We start from the raw sequence: 18,961 nt of genomic DNA on the forward strand, positions 1-18,961 counted from the left end.
ATCTGGTTTCTTAATCTGGTTTAAGAGATTGCTGAAATAATCCCCTTGCAAACAGGAGGGCAATAAATAGTGAACACAAATCTTATTTAGCAAAATCGGCAAACTCTCTTGTGATACCATTAGCCTAACACAAGCAGACCATTAAAATCAGCCTTCTACACAAGGACCTGCTGAACAGTAACACCATCTACTCGGATTATCCTCAGACTGTGCTATTGTCATGCGCTTGTCAGCTTTTTATTAGATATGGTGCACCACCATCTCAAAATTGGCATTTTGATATTCAGGCAGGGAGAAACCTTACTCCACACATTCGTCTCTGTTTACCAGCAATAAGTAGGAACCCAGTTGTTAGTCGATGGGCAGATCAATTTTCCGGGGGTAATAATCCCTTCAAGAAAAAATGTGGTCACTCAATCCACATGTGGGGACGCTGCTGTGCGCAATTCGCTGCCGGGTTTCGGCCACATAACACACAGTGAACTTACTTTACAGTATATCCTGTGATGCGCTTTGAGACGTCTCAATGACATGATAAGGCGCTGTATCAAATTCAAGGATTATTATTATTATTATTAGAGACACTCAGAGAAAAAGTACATATTGCAACAGGCTGCTTCCCATCCGGGAAAACAGCTGAACACTCGCAAACCACTCCCTTCCCAATAAAACGGCGTTATTTGATGTTAAACCCTAAATCTATAATAATTATCCTTGAATTTGATATAGCGCCTTATCATGTCTTCAAGATAATAATGATAAACCTTGCATTTTTTGATGTCTCAAAGCGCTTCACAGACTATACAGTAAAGTGTAGTGACTGTACATTTTGTGGGCGAAATCTGCGGAAGCGGTGGGCTGCGGCAACCATGCGGATTGTAAAACACTGTGCATTCAGTTTTTCTCCCAAGAAAGCGGCCACAGCTATTTAAATTGATCCCTTAAATAGGAGAGACCGATAGACAACCTGAGCAGCAGCCAAATGAACACAAAGTGAATCGTAGCCCTTTAATTCCAACATAAGACAGTGTGAGATGGTCTTGAGCTGAGAGCAGACCCCTGGAGTAATGGGAATGTAGATTAGCTTGTCACAGTCCACAATATTAAACACCACCATTCATTTTGTGCAGCATCACTGTGATGAGTGGGCCCATGAATAGTCGATAACACAACTTTACTTGTTCTTGAGATAATTAGCCAGACAGACTGGGGTGGGGGGACAGTGCTCATTAATAACTGAATGCATCTGACTCCAGCCTATTTGCAGCTTTTAGGAATCACTGTCATGAGGAGGATTCTCTTTAAAGCCATACCCAGAACTTGGAAAATATTTTACTGCAAATTCACTGCAGAGAACGTGGAAAATAAAAGCTACACAGTGCCTGGCAATGCATAGGACAGGTCGCTGGGTTAAAACACAGCCCAAACTAACACTGAGATCCTTTCCTTTCATCATTGTAGAGTCCTGTAGCTCAGTGGTTAGAGCACTTGCTTCGCAAGTGAGAGGACCCGGGTTTGATTCCTGGGTAGGACGAAACATTAGACAAGTTTCCTTACTCCACTCGCCTCTGTTTACCAGCAGTAAGTAGGGAACCGGTTGTTAGTCGATCGGCGGATCACTTTCTGGGGTAGTAATCCCTCAAAAACAAATGTGGTCACTCAATGCACAACTGTCTGTGGGACACTGCTGTGCGGAATTGGCTGCCGTGTTTCACCCCCAAGTACAGAGTCAATTCATTTTACAGTACCTTCTGTGAAGTGCTTTGAGACGTCTCAACAACATCAAAGCGCCCTATATGAAAGGCAAGGATTATTATTATTGCTGATAGCTTGCACAACCAGGACAGCTTCCAAGTCCCACAGCTTGGGGAAGGGAGTGTGGGGGGTGGGTGGGAGGGGGGTGGTATGGAGATGAAGGGGAAATAAGAGGATGGAGATGAGAATAAATCAGTCCCAGCTGTTAAAGGTTATCCCAAAGGAGATTTGGCTGCTCACCACAACCTTCCTCATTTCGAATGATCTGCATCCACCACATCAGGGAACGTAACATCCGAGCAAGTGCATTGCAACCAACATAGCAATTAGCCGTGCGATCTAAGAGTATGATTCTTCTGTGGCCATTCGGAATCAAACTGGTGCATTGCATTTCATTTAATTTCATGCATCCTAGAATACTAAACCCCCAGGAGATTCAGATTTTGTTTGCAAACCAACGGTACAAGGAAAAATGAATGAAAACAAGTTTTAAAACAGCTGGAATTAAACAAAAAGAGTTAAAGGGTTAGAATTAGAGATTAATGTTGAGTAAACAAAAGCAGTTTTTCCATTGGACCTTTTGACTATAACAAACAGCCTCTTCAATGTCCTCGTGGAGTCCTGTAGTGTATTAGTTAGAGCTGTCGCCTCGCAAGCGAGAGGACCCGGGTTCGATTCCCAAGCGAAGCTTTAGGCAAGTTTCCTTACTCCACACACCTCTGTTAGTCAATTGGCTGATCGCAATAGTCACTTAAAAAAATAAATAAATTTGGTCACTCAATCCACGACTGTTTGTGGAACGCTGCTGTGCGTAATTGGCTGCCGCGTTTCGCCCACAAAATACACAGTGAATTCACTTTACAGTATATTTTGTGAAGCGTTTTGAGACGTCTCAACAATGATAAAGCGCTGTATCAAATTATTATTATTGTTATTGTTGTTGTTTCCAACCATCCCAGCAATTAGTCTGCGCAAGAATCCAAATCTCATGCACATGTTGAAGCAGAAATGTTAAAGATCAGTCAAGCTTGTCCTGTGTGAATGATCCAATTTAGTCAGCTCAATGACCCCGAAATAACTGTGGCCTATTTACAAGCGTAAAGCATTAAAAACTTTTTAAGCAAGACGTGGGGTACAAATACAGTCACTACATGTTTTGAGATCTTTCAGTGAGGCAAGGCGCTATATTAAATGCAAGGATTATAATTACAAATCAACTTGCGCGAGATTGATGTACTATCAGTGGCGGGTGGGGGGGGTGGTAGAAAGTGGGGGTTAAAAATGATGTAATGGGGTTCTTCTGCAAGTAATCTCTATTACGTGAGCCATGAAACCCAGCAATAAGTTCTAATAAGAAATAGCCTTGCATTTACCAAAGGGTCTAGAATGTCAAAACATCTCAAAGCACTTAACAGATAATTGCTGTCATGTGCAGTGACTGTCTATTTGTGGATTTGTTTATGTTAAGTGCGTCAATGTGTGGAAACTTATACAAAAATTCTGTGGCGGGTTTAGAAATGGATATCAGAAGAAACCATTTGGTTCCATTCAATATTGAGCTTTGTTATTAATTACCACAAAGTAAATTAATAATAACAATCCTTCCATAATCTGTCCCATGTTCCCATGTGGTGCCTAGATCTAAAGCCAAAAATAATAACAATCCTTGCATTTGATACAGGGCCTTATCATGTAGTTGAGACGTCTCAAAGCGCTTCACAGAATATATTGTAAAGTGGAGTGACTGTATATTTTGTGGGCAAAACGCAGCAGCCAATTGCGCACAGGAGCGTCCCACAAACAGTAGTGGATTTGTAGATAATAGTTTATAAACAAATTCACTTAAAGACTAAAGTCTTTTGTCAGAAGTGAATAATTCTTATGTTATCTGCAATTCATGAAAATTCATCCAATGTCACTGTTTTTTGGAGAGGACACCTACCTGCCTTATGGCAAGGTAACATCTGATAGATGTCATCCCAGATTAGTTCCAATTATACATTTCAATATGAGAGAAGTAGTACCTTCACTTGACATTGACATATCAGCAGGAAAGAGCAGGGGAATGGAATCACAGCAGAACGTTCTAGTGGGGCACAGGCACACGGATAAAATAATAATAATAATATGCTTGCATTTGATACCGCGCCTTATTACGTCTTCGAGACGTCGCAAAGCTCTTCACACAATATACTGTAAAAGTGAATTAACTGTATATTTTGTGGGCGAAAAGCGGCAGCCGATTGCGCACAGCAGTGTCCCACACACACAGCCGTGGATTGGGTGACCAAATTATTATTATTTTTTGGAAGGGATCATTACCCCCCAGAAAAACGATCCACCAATCGACTAACAAGCGGGTTCCTACTTACTGCTAGATAAACAGAGGCGTTCGGAGTAAGGAAGCTTGCCCAACATTTCACCCTGCCCGGGAATCAAACCCAGGTCCTCTCGCTTGCAAGGTGAGTTCTCTAACCACTACTGTACAGGACTCCGCCGATTAAAAATGATTCATTCTATAAACAATCTTACGACACTTATTCTTTTGCAGTCAATCGTACATCAGAAGCACAATACTGTACAGTATTTGAAAAGCAAGTTGGATCAAAATAGCAGAACAGGACAGACAATTTAGACAATTCTCTCAAATAGTTATGAAGTTGATTGTTAACTTGTGGTTCTTGGTTTGGCTGTATTTCAAGCGTTGAGTGTTTAAACAGCACACACTGAAGCACACATTGTTCTACTGCAGTAATCAAATTTCTCACAATCTGATGTACAATTAGTCTGTCACAACACTACTTATAACAGCCTGTGCTCTTACACCACACCGACCTGTCTGCTCCCCCGCTCAGCAGGTTCTGGACTGCCCTACCATTGGAGGTCGGGCCTTCAGCCTCTCTGCCTCCACCCTTTGGAACTCCATCCCACAGTCCCTTCGCCTCGCCCCCTCCCTCGCCTCCTTCAAGGCCCGTCTCAAGACCCTCCTCTTCGGCTGCGCCTTCAGCTGACCTCCTACCCCCACCCTCCCTGCCCTCCACCCCTCCTGATCCCAACCCCCAGCTCGGGTCCACATCCCTGACCGTCCAGTGCCTTGGGACGTCCTCCTAACGTGAAAGGTGCCGTGTAAATGTCATTTGTTGTTGTTGTTGTGGAGCTTGGCTGGAGGGCACAGTTTTGCAGATGTACAAGGCTGAATGCCACGTACTAATAATTCTCTCCTATTAGGTGACATCTGCGTCAGTATTGTGCAATCGAGACTTTATCTTGTCAAAACTGATCTTAAAGGAAATCAAGTGTGAATAAGTCTGACAATTCTAAATACATAAACAAGAAGGAATCTCACTTGAATAATTTGCAGCTGACCAAATAGCACTAATTTCCATGCCTCGCCACTTTCTACATTATAGATACACACAAAGTCATGATGAAAAAGCATGGGATGATCCATGTCCTTATGGATGGAGAGAGAGAGAAATGTACACACACAAAATACTCTAACCTTACGCATCACTGCAAGGATTATTATTACTCATCCTTCAGATGAGACGTTAAACCGAGGTCCCGTCTGCCTGTTCTGGTGGACGTTATAGGTCCCACGACAATATTTGAAATGAGAGGGTGGTGGTCTCTCTTGGTGGCCTGGTCAACATTGCCCCAGATGAAATTGGTCACTCAATCCATGACTGTTTGTGGGACGCTGCTGTGTGCAATTGACTGGAGCGTTTCACCCATAAAATATACAGTCAATTCAGTTTACAGTTCAACCTGTGAAGCGTTTTGAGACGTCTCAACAATGTGATAAGGCGCTATATCAAATGCAAGGATTATTATCATTATTGTGGAAAGCAAATGTGTATAGCTAAAGGGATATGTGACAAAGAAAACTGGAACCAAATTGTCCAGTACAAAGCTCTGTTTTGGCTCCACCTGAAATAGGCTCCCTATAATTAATTAACCTGAAATAAATGCACCACATTAACTTGAAACACAAGGACAATATTGTTAGCAAATGAAAAGAAATGGGTGGAAGCTGATCACAAGTGTAACAGTGCAGGGAGGACAGATTTTAAGGCTGTAATCTAATAGAATGCATTTAAATGACTCACACTGCTTGAGGTTCACTCTCCCAAGATATTATCTGGACCTTATAATCAGATCACTGCTTTAAACATTACACACGCATTCACGTCCAACATAAACCCCATTTTATTTGCCAGGAATCAAATGCACCCTATGTTATAGAATACTGGCCTGTGGAGTCCTATAGTGTATTGGTTCAATTCCCGGGTAGGATGAAACCATAGGCAAGTTTCCTTACCCCACAGGCCTCTGTTTACCCAGCAGTAAGCATGAACCCAGTTGTTAGTCGATTAGCGGGCCACTTTCCCAGGGGTTATAATCCTCCCCACCAAAATAATTTGGTCACTCAATCCACGACTGTTGTGAGACACTGCTGTGTGCAATTGGCTGCCGCGTTTCGCCCACAAAACATACAGTCACTACACTTTACAGTATATTATCTGATGTGCTTTGAGATGTCTCGAAGGCGTGATAAGGCGCTACATTAAATGCAAGGATTATTATTATTATACTTTATATGGTGTTCAGCCAGAGTAATTTATCGCATGGGCATTATACACTTACAATGCACTTAATGTTTAGCTAAGAGAATTGTTTTCCCCAAACTTATCTGTCCTCTACGTTCATGTGCTTTGAGCAAATAGGAATTTGTATGATAATTTACCATATGAACTGCATACCATTTAAGCGCTCCAGAACACAACCCCGTGTGAAGGGAGTTATATAAATGCAAGTTGCTGCTGTTGTTGCATCACTTTTAGATATAACTTCAACAGTCGTCAACAACACTGTTGATGCTGTAAGGAGTGAAAGATTGAACAGCTGTAGTCAGTGTGCAGTCATCTACACATGCTGTGTGTTGATTCTGGCTCCAAGCCCTGGTCTTAAAGTACACCAAGTGCAGCACACATCCCCACCAGCTTATTCTCTTATTACCTACCCTCCCTGCTTAAACATCGGTGGACTGACTCCACAGTTATAAGTTAACCTTTCCATTTAGAGTGAGCCCGAGCTGCGGACAGGAAGATGGTGGCAATGCTCTCATGCATTTCATGCTGAGCGGTGTTGCTCACCGGGAAGCTTGTATCAACTATCCGCCTCGCGAGGGCTCAAACCCCAGCTTATCGGATGTCAAACGACTAACTAGTGACTGTCCTGTGCACAATTGGCTGCTGCGTTTGGCCCATTAAATATACAGTCAATTCACTTTATAGGATATTTGAGACGTCTCGAAGATGTGATAAGGCGCCGTATCAAATGCAAGGATTATTATTATTAAGACACACTCATAGGTTTTTGGAACAGTGAGCCAGAAAGACCCATTTATCATTCGGAATACTCAGCAGAAAAACAAGGTCAGGATTTGTGGAAGAATGGAGATGTTTTATCCCAGTTATCTGGAGTGTTTTGAATTCCACACCGATAGTGACTGCCAAAAAGGCTGCTTTTCAACAACTTCTGCACAAAGCCACATCATGTGGACTGGCTGGAGGACAGACACACTGGATTTATGAGTCGTTAGAGAGAGAGAGAGAGAGAGAGAAAAAGGGAGAAATACGGCGTTTCCAGGAAAGGAATAACTATCTGTATCCCAAAAGGGCTTTTTTAAAAAAAAAGATCAGTATAAAGTTTAGGAACATACTCCAACCCCATTCCACCCTCTGTTCCTTGATGTCCTGGGCACACTGGTAATATTGAAATTATCAAATAAACTTTTATCAAATTGAGCAAGTGAAACCTCTGTAAACCCTGGATTAGTTGACAACTTAAAAACCTGTGGATGGGCGTCAACACAGGAACTGTAAGAACCCGCTGTGGAATTCACAAGAACTGAACCACCTACTTGTCTCGAGTGCTGACTGCCGAAACCCTTGCCCATGCCTTCGTGACCTCTCGGCTGGATGACTCTAACCCCCTCCTCGCTGGCCTCCCCTCCTCCACTATTCACAAAATTCAGTTCATTCAAAACTTCACCGCCCGCATTCTCACCCGCAACAAACTCCGCTCCCCGATTACCCCAGTCCTGGCCAAACTCCACTGGCTCCTGTCACAGAGCGGATCCACTTCAAGATAATAATAATAATAATCCTGGTATTTGATATAGCGCTTTTCACGTCGGAAGGACGTCCCAAAGCGCTTCACAGAACACACTCTAAAGTGAATTGACTGTATATTTGTGGGCGAACGCGGCAGCCAATTGCGCACAGCAATGTCCCACAAACAGTCGTAGATTGAAAATGACCGATTTATTATTGTTTTTGGTTTTGGAGGGATTATTATTAGGCTCTGTGTGGAGTAAGGAAACTTACCCAAGGTTTGGCCCTCTGCCTGGAATTGAACTCAGGTATCTCACTTGCAAAGCGAGTGCTCTAACCACTGAGCTACAGGACTCCTCACTCTTGTGTTTAAATCCCTCCATTCCTTGCCTCCCATCTCTCTAAGCTCCTCCCTCCCCACAGCAGTACCCGCTGCCTCCACTCTACTGGGTCCGGCCTCTCCCGCCTCCCCCGAATCTTCCTCTCCACCATCGGCGGCCGTGCCTTCAGCCATTACACCTCCAAGCTATGGAACTCCCTCCCTCAACCCCTTCACCTCGTCCCCTCCTTCCCCATCTTCAGGTCGCGCCTGAAGACCTTCCTCTTCGACCGTGGCCTATGGTCACCTCCCCCTGGCTCGGCCTCCACCATTTTAAGCGCTCTAAGACGCCGCCTGGTGTGAAGGGCAATATATAAACACAAGTTGTTGTTGCTCTTGTTACAGTCTCCTGTGAACAAACCATTATTACACATTTACTCCATTGGATCTCGATTGCTTAAAATCACTGACGAGCTGTTGCACGACACTGAAAGTGGGAATGTGAGTCACTAACACACAGCCCCTGAGGCTGTTACAATAAGAGCTAATACAACTCACTACTTTGACCAACTTAGCTCCCAGCTGCACTAAATCAGCAACAGCAACAACTTGCATTTATATAGAGCCCTTCACTTGGGGTAGGGTCTCGGAGCGCTTAACAGAGGCGGAGCCTGGCACTGAGCCGGGGGATGGGGGAGGTGACCGTAAGGACTGTCGATGAGGAAGGTCTTCAGTCATGATCTAAAAGAGGGGAAGGAGGGGGCGAGGCGGAGGGATTGGGGGAGAGATTTCCAAAGCTTCAGGGGGTAATGGCTGAAAGCAGAGGGGACGGGGGACAAGCAGGAGGCCGGAGCCAGCCAAGCGGAGTGGGGAAAAAGTGGGTAAGAGAGGTAGGGAGGTGCCAGGACGTGAAGCGATTTGGAGACCAGATGAAAAGGACCAGTAATGGGGTGAAACAATTCTAACTTATCATTCGTGTGCAAATCATTTGTGGCATTAAATTTACGTGAAAATGGTTGAATAGAAATTTAACAGCTAAAAAAAATTCATCGTTTTTCCACACAAGTATATGTGAACATATCAATTTCACAAATCAGAAATATCTCACGTCTCCAACAAATCACGATTGGCTAGTCTTTCACCCGTGAACAAACTTCTGTAGTAACAGCATCTAACGACAATGTCCAAAATCTGATCTGATTACTGCTATTATTTAGCTTCAATGCACTACTTCATTCATAGGATATTTGCAGCATTTCTCTCCTGCTGGGATATTTTCTAAGTTTGTGCTGTAGTAAGGGCTAACTATAATAATAATAATCCTTGCATTTGATATAGTGCCATAATAATCCTTGCAATTGATTATAGCAGCTTATATAGGCCTTGGTGAAACATCTGTGTAGCAAAGCATTATTTAAGCAGAGGGTTTGGTGATCCTAAAAGCATTAATGGAAAAAAAAAAGCCGTAAATGTATTGGGTGGTCATTTGTTAAGTTGCCAATAAAATGTGAAGATGTAGTAAAAATACTCATCCAATCCAGTCAGAAAATATGGAAATATCCCCATTCAGATACGTGATTGACAGGATAACAGCACATTATTAATTCCACAGTTCTGCTGTACTGCATTGAGCAAAACTAACTACAATACTGTTTCAAGCATGCGAGAGTGCATCTGGAAACATCTGTCTACATAAGAGAGAAATAGACAGACAGGAAGACGAACATCTGTTCTTCACAGACCAGTTGGTACCAACTTTAATGTTTCTCCAACATCTATTCAATCTAACCAGTGTTCGTAAGCCTTTTGAAAAATCAGTGGAGTGCCGTAATGTAGTGATTAGAGCACTCGCCTTGCAAGCTCTCATCGGCAAACACTTCTGTTTTACCTGGTTAAACTAGTATGCCAGGAATACTCTGGGATCTCTCGGCTTTTTTTCACACCACTCTGTGCTTAATACTCTCTGGTATTAAGTAAATAGGGTGCATCTCTCCAGGGACACAATGTGCATTCCATTCCAGACACAGGGAAATTTCCATGAATAGGTGGCAAGCATATGTGGAAATCTCAGCTTGGTTTGGATACTCTTAAGCATGGTGATGGATTTCCATATGTGTCAGACACTCAGCTGACCAAAAAAAACACTTCACTCATGATATACCTTGGAACTGCTTGAAACTGAAGCAGATGCATTTCCCAGCACCTACATTCTTCACTTAATAAATCAAAATCATTCTCAAATGGCCTTGGACAAGGACCAGATGATGTAGGGTTTGAAACAGAGCTGGTGGTCAAGTCAAGGTTAGCCAGAGAAAACAGTCAAGGAGGCTGATAGTGTCTCGGCCAGAGGTAACAATGCGAGCACCGGAGCCAAACTAACATAAAGCCTCACAGAGCTGCACTAGTAATGGAATAACAAAAACAGTTGGGTGAGAAAAAATATACCCAGAGAGCTCTGTTGATTTCCTCTTTTTAGAAAGAACTGGAGAATTGATTGTTTGGTACATTCCAACATGTGCGGAAACCCATCTCCGTTGATTAAGAGTCTCCGAACCAAACTGCACCTACACATGGAAATCCCAGAGAGATTGTTGGGATGGAATGCGCTCTCTCTCTCTCTCCCTGGAGGGACACATCCGGTTTACCTACTTCCGGAAAGTATTAAGCGCAGGTTGGTAAGAGCCAAGGCTTGGGGGGAGCCCAGAGTGTGCGTTGGGGTAACTGCTGGAGTCTAACCAGCTAAACCCACACAGCTTGTCATTGATATCACTGTCTGGCCAGCCTTCCTGCTGCTTGTCCAGCTAAGGACCACCCTATCCATTAAGGCTTTGGCTGCAGGTTTAGCTGAGGGGGAGGATTCCCAGCCCCCAGTGACTGGTCCACTTTCTTGAAATCAGTAAAGCTCACCAAAACACAATAGTTGGTTAGCAGATAGCAAAGGGGTAAACAATTATTGAGGTGATGGATGTAGAATAGGGTAGCAGGTTCCTGCTAACTGGTCAATTAACTAACAACTGCAAAGTATAAATGACTCATAATCAGAGTTCAAAAGTAATTAGCGCTTTGATCGATTCCCTTTGCAGAACCCAAACTGAAGACTCGATAATAAAGGACAGCTTACAGTACACAAACCATCTGCCACTGCTACTATGAGCATCATGTTTCATCTTACAGACTTCTTTCCAGTAAACAAAACGCCGCCCGTCTGTTTTTAAACCACTGCATTCACACTGCTTTATCTCATTAACCAGTTAGTTACAGGCTAGTCTGCTAAAAGCCAAGCAGTCAGTACATTTCGCTCAAAATGTATTGTTGTATTACCAACCTTCATGTCATGTAAATTAGGCCATTTAGGAATGAGATCAGGAAGCATTTTTTCACAGAAAGGGTAGTGGAAATCTGCAGCTCTCTTCCCCAAAAGGCTGTGGACGCTGGACCCATTTACATTTTCCAGACTGATCTGGATAGATGTTTGTTAGATCAGGGTATCAAAGGATATAGGGCAAAGGCGGGTAATTGGAGTTGAGGTACAGATCAGCCATGACCTTATAGAATGATGTAACAGGTTCGAGGGGCTGAAAGGGCTCCTTCTGTTCCTATGTACCGTGACTGTATAAATCTCCACATAACTGGCTGACAACTAAGTGTCTGGGAACAAAGCCTAATCAGAGAATAGCGCTCATCTACTTAACTGTCATGACAAACCAACACCTTCAAATCTAAGATAAAAGCATCATCCGTGTCTACAAGGAAGGATTAAAGTCAAGCATGCGAATTACAGATTTATAGTGGATTGTGTCAAACCATAAGAAAACAGTGTAAACTAAAATTTGTTGAGACATCTCTATCACAACCACCAATTTGGACTCAAAGCAACAGCATCAATCAACCTGCCGCACTCCATTTGGTTGAAGCACTGACATTTCTAGAGCATTCAGTAGGTTGAGATCACAGATTTGTTGAGAAAAATGCCTCTCGTGACATTGCTGGAAAATTACTGAGCTAGACACACAGATTCCTTACAGGCTGCAGAAATCAGGTCACAGTAAATGGCTGCTCATTTTACTTTCCCGGCAACTACACGCAGGAGTCCCAATGTTTGGCCCCACTATCTTCATCGTTAACTAAATAAGTTAAACATTTCAGCCCTTTGTGAAGTTAAACACCATTGTGATGAGAGTAGACATGGTGGTGTACTATGTGTTATGTGGAGTCCTGTAGAGTAATGGTTAGATCACTAGCCTCGTAAATGACAGGACCTGGGTCTGATTCCTATGTGAAACGTTAGGCAAGTTTCCTTACTCCACACGCCTCGTCGAGACATCTCAAAGCGCTTCACAGACGATACTGTGAAGTGAATTGATTGTATGTTTTGTGGGCGAAACGCAGCAGTCAATTGCGCAGCAGTTACTGCTAGGTAAACAGAGGCATATAGAGTAAGGAGTAAGTGCTGAACATTTCACCCTGCCCGGGAATCAAACACAGGTCCTCTCGCTCGCGAGGTGAGTGCTCTAACCAATACGCTACAGGACTCTACGATGGCATTGCAGCACATGCGATTTAACTGCTGGTTTGGATTAAGCATCAGTGTCATGTTGCCTCGACTTCCTGATTCAAGACTGCATAAACTTTAGCAATAAACGTCTTCAGATTAAATTCTTGACCCCTTAAGTCATCACCGGTTTCGAATTACCAGGCAGGCAAAGGCCAGCAAACAGCTCATCTGGCATCTTAATCTGATTACGTTAGGTATCTGGGTGATTGTTCAGAAAACAGACCTGATAGAGGCTTTCAGCACACGGGAATCTGAAGACATGAGCGGAAGGCCCCTCTCTCTAGGTGCACATAACATTTCAAATGACAATGCTCTCGGGAATTTGATCTTGGAATCGACATGAAAGTCTTGTCAAACCCACAACGGCAAAGGAAGTTTGCCTTTCGTGCTTAATTGTTACTGCATGTGGGCTGACTAAATTAATGTTTAGTCAATCTGGCATATTGCAGAAATTTACCACGGACAGCATCGGGGTGGGGGGGGGAGGGGACGGGGGAGGGACAGGATATATTGCTTGAATAACCATTTGAAATGCAGTAATACTGAAAAACACTGACCTGTACTTACATGTCAGGCATCTCTGAATATAGTTGAAACTTTTTGCCTCTTTTCACATTAGTCAAAAATAGTACAGTAGTATAACTGGTTAAGTATTTCTTTATTAAAAACATATTTAAGAGGCTATTTTAGAGACTTATTCTATTTCACTTTGCAAATTGGTATAAAACATTGTGCATTATGTAAATAAGGAGTTTAAGCTAGTTATAGAACAAAGAATAACTGTCTTTACCTGAACAGTCTAAGAAAAGTACATGTACAAATATATACACACAGTGTATTCAAATATTCCTAAGGAAAATCAGAACAGCAGATATCTTACCATTTTACAACGCTTTTCAGCTTTGATCAGAAATCATATCCACATTCTGTTTCGTTTTACAATGCAGATTTGATTAAAAACAGACGTTATTACGTTGCAAAGGGGGCTGTTGAAATATACGTGTTCGTAAAATAAAACGGGCTGCACAACAATGCATGGCTACGTACACCACAACAGAAGCCTGAAAGTAAAACTGCGAGAAGTTTACCTTGTGCTGCCTCAAGTCCGGGTTGGTTACAAGCAGCAGACATTGACAGCTCCCCAGAACACAGTAACAGAGAACAATCCTCCGTTGTAAGTAAGTGAGACTATTTATATCGCAAGAATGCGTTGCAAGATAGGATTTTCATTCAGTTTTTTTTTCCAATTCCATATATAGACACAATAGCAATACACTGACTGTTCGGTTCCCTCATTGACATGCTGAGGAATAGAGTGTTGTGCAAACACTCGCTAAGCAACTACACTTCCAGCAATCAACAGGAGAGTTGAGTTGACCAATTAAAACTGCCTTCTGCACTTTAACAGCAGAGCAGAGCGTTCTGCACTCCCCTTCCCCCCCGTTAGGAGATGTCAGCAGCTATGTAGTCATTCCTGGCTGGCTACGTTGCTCTAATCAGAGCAAGCCGGCCTCACTTTTATTCTCATTTTCTAACCTAGTTATTTTCTATTTGGTGCATTCCTGTAGCTCAGTGGTTAGAGCGCTCGTCTCGCCAGCGAGGGACCTGGGTTTGATTCCCGGGCAGGGCAAAACGTTGGACAGTTTCCTGGCTCCACATGCCTCTGTATATCAGCAGTAAGTAGGAACCTGGCTGTTAGTCGATTGGCAGGTCACTTTTCCGGGGGTAATAAACCCTTCAAAAAAATTTGTTCACTCAATCCACGGCTGTTTGTGGGACGCTGCTGTGCGCAATTGGCTGCCGCGTTTCGCCCACAAAATACACAGTCAATTCACTTTACAGTATATTCTGTGAAGCGCTTTGAGATGTCTCAAAAACATGATAAGGCGCTGTATCAAATGCAAGGATTATTATTATTATTTGTTTGCACCTATGGGATAAATGACAACGCAAATTGAGGATTGAAGGATATTATCCCAATGGCAGACCTCATTGTAGGCACATGAGAAGAAAATGGGAAGAAAGTTCCCCAATTGATAAGATTATTTTTGAAAAAAAAGCATCAATTTGTTTCTCATACAAAGAAAATGTCAATTTTTGAAACTTAAATGAAGTGTAATATCAGGTGCCTTAGCGAAGGGAATATCTCCCTTCCATAGACTAGTTGAGAGAGTGGAAGAGAACGAAACATTCAGCCAACACGGAAGATGAACTTGCCTTTAATAAACCCAATTCACTCCACAGGATGAGATTAGTTTGGGTGATGCATGCAGCCAGTCTCCAAACTGCCTCAAGGGCAAAACTGCTCACTTAAGACCAGGAGTTAGATCAATATGGGTTTTTTGTGAAGACCTCAAAGTGCTCTCAGGTTGCCTATCTTAACGGGATGCCTATCCTGTTTGAATAGTTGCCAGCTATTAAAATGTACAACTCAACTGTCCAATGTAACTGTTGTACCACTTTTAAACCTATTAGGGACACACCTCCAAAGCACATTTGTCTGGAAGTTAGGTTATTAAAAATCATGCACTGTGAAGCTGTTTTATTACGACATAAATTATTCCTCAATGCTATCATGGATAGTTCTACAGTAAATCGCACTTAAGTCGTATCTGTTGGGAATAACCTTTAATATCACCTGGTCACTCAATCCATGACTGTTTATGGGACGCTGTGGTGCTCAATTGGCTGCCGTGTTTCGCCCACAAAAAATATACAGTCAATTCACTTTACAGTATATTCTGTGAAGCGCTTTGAGACATCTGAAAGACGTGATAAGGCACTATATCAAATGTAAGGATTGTTATTATTATTTATACAGTGATCTGTATCTTGTACTCAGAAATGTGTACAGTTTTGTAATTCACTGGGTGTAGATAACAAGGCAGGGTATATATTGAACAGCGTTCCAAAGTCAACCCTCTTTCACACATCTTAAATCTGTAACCACTCAACCAACGCTACATCACTTGATGCAAAGAACTCTTGATCTCCCCTCATAAATATTCATCCAAAATAAGATTCCTAATCAAAAAGCAATCACATAAAGAGCAAGGCAATTTATACAGTAGAATATTCAGAAGTGGGTTTGACACAACACACTGTGCCTGACACAGGGAAACCCCATGATAAATGGTTTACAGCTTCCTGTCTCTCACCCAGAAATGTAGACATGAAAATCTAGACATCAGTGCTAATTCCTGGGTACAGCATTGATGTTCAGAGAGAATGAAATGATGCTAACAGTGAATGATCTGGAAGGCAACCATTTTTAGCACAGAGTATATCATATTTTGTGGGCAATATGCTGCAGCCAATTGTACACATCAGTGTCCCACAAACAGTCGTGGATTGGGTGACCAGATTTTTTTTTGAGGGATTATTACCCATGGAAATCCATCCGCCAATCGACTAGGGTTTTCCGGAGACCAAACAATATTAATACTAACAAAGTTTCCTTTTGATAGTTTCAAAGTCGGGGTTTACAATTGGTTCCATTATTTTGTCAACATCTGACACGTTTGCCAATTGTGCATCTTGATCATTTGATTATGCTGATCACAAACACGGTAAATATTTATTTTAAGCCTTTAAGCCACGGTGCACAAATGGGACGAAGCGATATTTAGCTCCATTAACACGATATTGTCTTCCTCTAACAAACAGAGCAGCGAAAATAATCCAAAACAAAGGAATTTTCATTTGTCCCATAAACCAACTGAAATGTCAGAGTCATTAAACTGACATCTTTTCGGGTCAGGATCTGAAATAGAATAAGAACCGGGAACCAGCATAAATAAATAAATAAATACATCCAGGTTAGTTCAACTCCCGATCAGCGCTAATTTGATTTAACACACAATTTGTTACACACTGCAAACATTCAGCCCATCTGATGATAATATAGTATTGATATATTTACATTACCTACATCTATTTAAATACTAAATCATCAAAGCTGCCATAAAAAGACAAATTTTAGGGCAAACAACAATAAGTAGTAATTTTGCGGCAATGCCAGTGTCATCATCTGGAAATACTCGCCAGTGTATAAAGCACCCGGTGATGTGCAGACTCTTAATATATTTCAGAGAGTGGTGATTCTCACTCCTCGCTTTGCTGTGATTTGGATGTTTCTGCGCTCACAACACAAGTAGCCACGGCCAGGATCATAATAACTTCAACCAAACTACCGACCAACCAACCACCTTAATCCAGTGTGACTTATTGTTAAGACACACAATTACATTCATTAATCACGACCATCTAAATAACAACAACATGCATTTACACATCGCCCCTCATGTGGGGCACGTCACGGAGCGCTTGACAGTGGCGGAGCCTGACTCTGAGCCGAGGGGGGGGGGAGGGAGGAGGTGAAGAGAAAGATCTTAAGGTCCTCAGTCTGGATCTAAAAGAGGGGAAGGTGGGACAAGGTGGGGGAGCGGGATTGGTGGGGGGAGAGAGATCCAAAGCTTCGGGGAGGGAGGGGGAGAGAGAGAAAGAAATGAAAGGAATTCTGCCTGTTGTATGCTTGTTTTCCCCAGGTGGTCTCGAGACGGAGGTAACCGGCTGAAAATGCTGCTCATTAGCTTTGAGAGGTTTTGCCAAAGATTGACTTATGCACAACAAAAACATCTGGAAATCCTGAACACGAGCGAAAGTGTATTCTTTGTTCCCCTGCCACGATTTCTTTTGCTTTCTATCTTTGATGTTTATACCATTGGGGAGACAACAGCTGAGGAACATGTGTTAAATCAACCAAAGAAACAAAATCGCTTTGCAGCACAATCGAAACACGATGAAAACATACGTTTAACATTTCTGTTTTGCTATAATCCTTTTGCATCACTTGTAATTACGCTCTGAATCACACGGTCAGAAATAAAACAGCTTTTGTTAATAATCTAGCAACCTACCCAGGTTAGAATTTGGGATTCCAAAAAAAGTAAAAGCAATGTTTTCTAAATGTTTTCGTAAATCAAAATAACAACACCTTTACACTAACTGTTAAGCCAAATATTATTTTAGAGTTCTGTATTTCAGCGACCAAATCCCTGACTGTCCAGCGCCTTGGTTAAGAAAAGCGCTATACAAATGTAATTAGCTGTTGTTGAATTTCTGTTCAGGTTTAGTTTCAAACCACATTCAGTGGGTCGGAAAAATCTGCAAAATACGTTTGTAAACTATCCAGACCAATTGTTGATTTCAAAGCAGATGTTGGATACGTTTGTGAATAACATGTTTGTTTTCACTGTTAAAAGTTAACTCCTGGGAAAGAGAGATTTAATCAGCCCATTTTATTAGTGTTGAAAGGCAGTTGTTTTGCAACCCTGCAAGCCAAAGCCCTAACATATAAGGTGGTCCTCGCTGGACAAGCAGCGGGAAAGCTTGGTCAGACAGCGCTCTCAATAGCAAGCTGTGTGGGTTTATCTGGTTAGACTCCAGCAGTTACCCCAACACACACTCTGGGCTCCCCCCCAGCCTTGGCTCTCGCCAACCTGTGCCTAATACTCTCCAGAATTAGGTAAACAGGATATGTCCCTCCAGGGGGAGAGAGAGAGAGAGAGAGAGAGAGAGCGCATTCCATCCCAACAGTCTCTCTCTGGGTTTCCATGTGTAGGGGGGGGGCTGCATGGAAATCTCAGTTTGGTTTGGAGACTCGTAAGCAACGGTGATGGGTTTCCGCGTGTGTCAGACACCGGTCTGGGCAAAAAAAACTGCTGCATATTGCGTGGCTACTTATCCACCTCCCATTTACTCATAGGAACAAAGGAACAGGAGTAGGCCATTCAGCCCCTCGAGCCTGTTCCACTATTCTATTAGATCATGGCTGATCTAATGCCTTTGCCCCATAACCCCTTGATACTCTGAAATAACATAAACCTATCCACCTCAGTCATGAGAATGTGATTGCATTCAGGATCCACAGCCTTTTGGGGGAGAGAGTTCCAGATTTCCACTACCCTTTGGGCAAAAAAATGCTTCCGATTTCACTCCTAAGTGACCTGGCTCTAATTTTAAGATGATGCCCCCTCTTGTGCTGGATTGCCCCACCAGAGGAACTAGTTTCTCTGAAGTTACCCTGTCGAATCCCTTTATTATTTTAAACTACTCAATCGGATCACCCCTCAACGTCTAAACGCAAGGGAATATTATCATGGTTGGAAGTGTTACTGATGTGAGGTCTGCTCTGGAGGATGGAATATGAGT

The 18,961-nt window shown here is 42.6% G+C and overlaps 1 protein-coding gene across 1 annotated transcript in view; it reads right to left on the reverse strand.

Moving 5' to 3' along the window:
* Positions 1-14,075, reverse strand: part of rassf8b (Ras association domain family member 8b) — a 30,780-nt gene extending 16,705 nt beyond the window's left edge. The window contains exon 1 of the mRNA XM_007909024.2: positions 13,837-14,075. The gene's annotated coding sequence lies outside the window, so the exon portion shown is untranslated. The remainder of the gene's footprint in view (positions 1-13,836) is intronic.
* Between the last annotated feature and the right edge of the window lie 4,886 nt (positions 14,076-18,961).

Source organism: Callorhinchus milii, unplaced genomic scaffold (assembly GCF_018977255.1).
Source record: "Callorhinchus milii isolate IMCB2004 unplaced genomic scaffold, IMCB_Cmil_1.0 Scaffold5, whole genome shotgun sequence".
In the NCBI taxonomy this organism is placed as follows: domain Eukaryota; kingdom Metazoa; phylum Chordata; class Chondrichthyes; order Chimaeriformes; family Callorhinchidae; genus Callorhinchus; species Callorhinchus milii.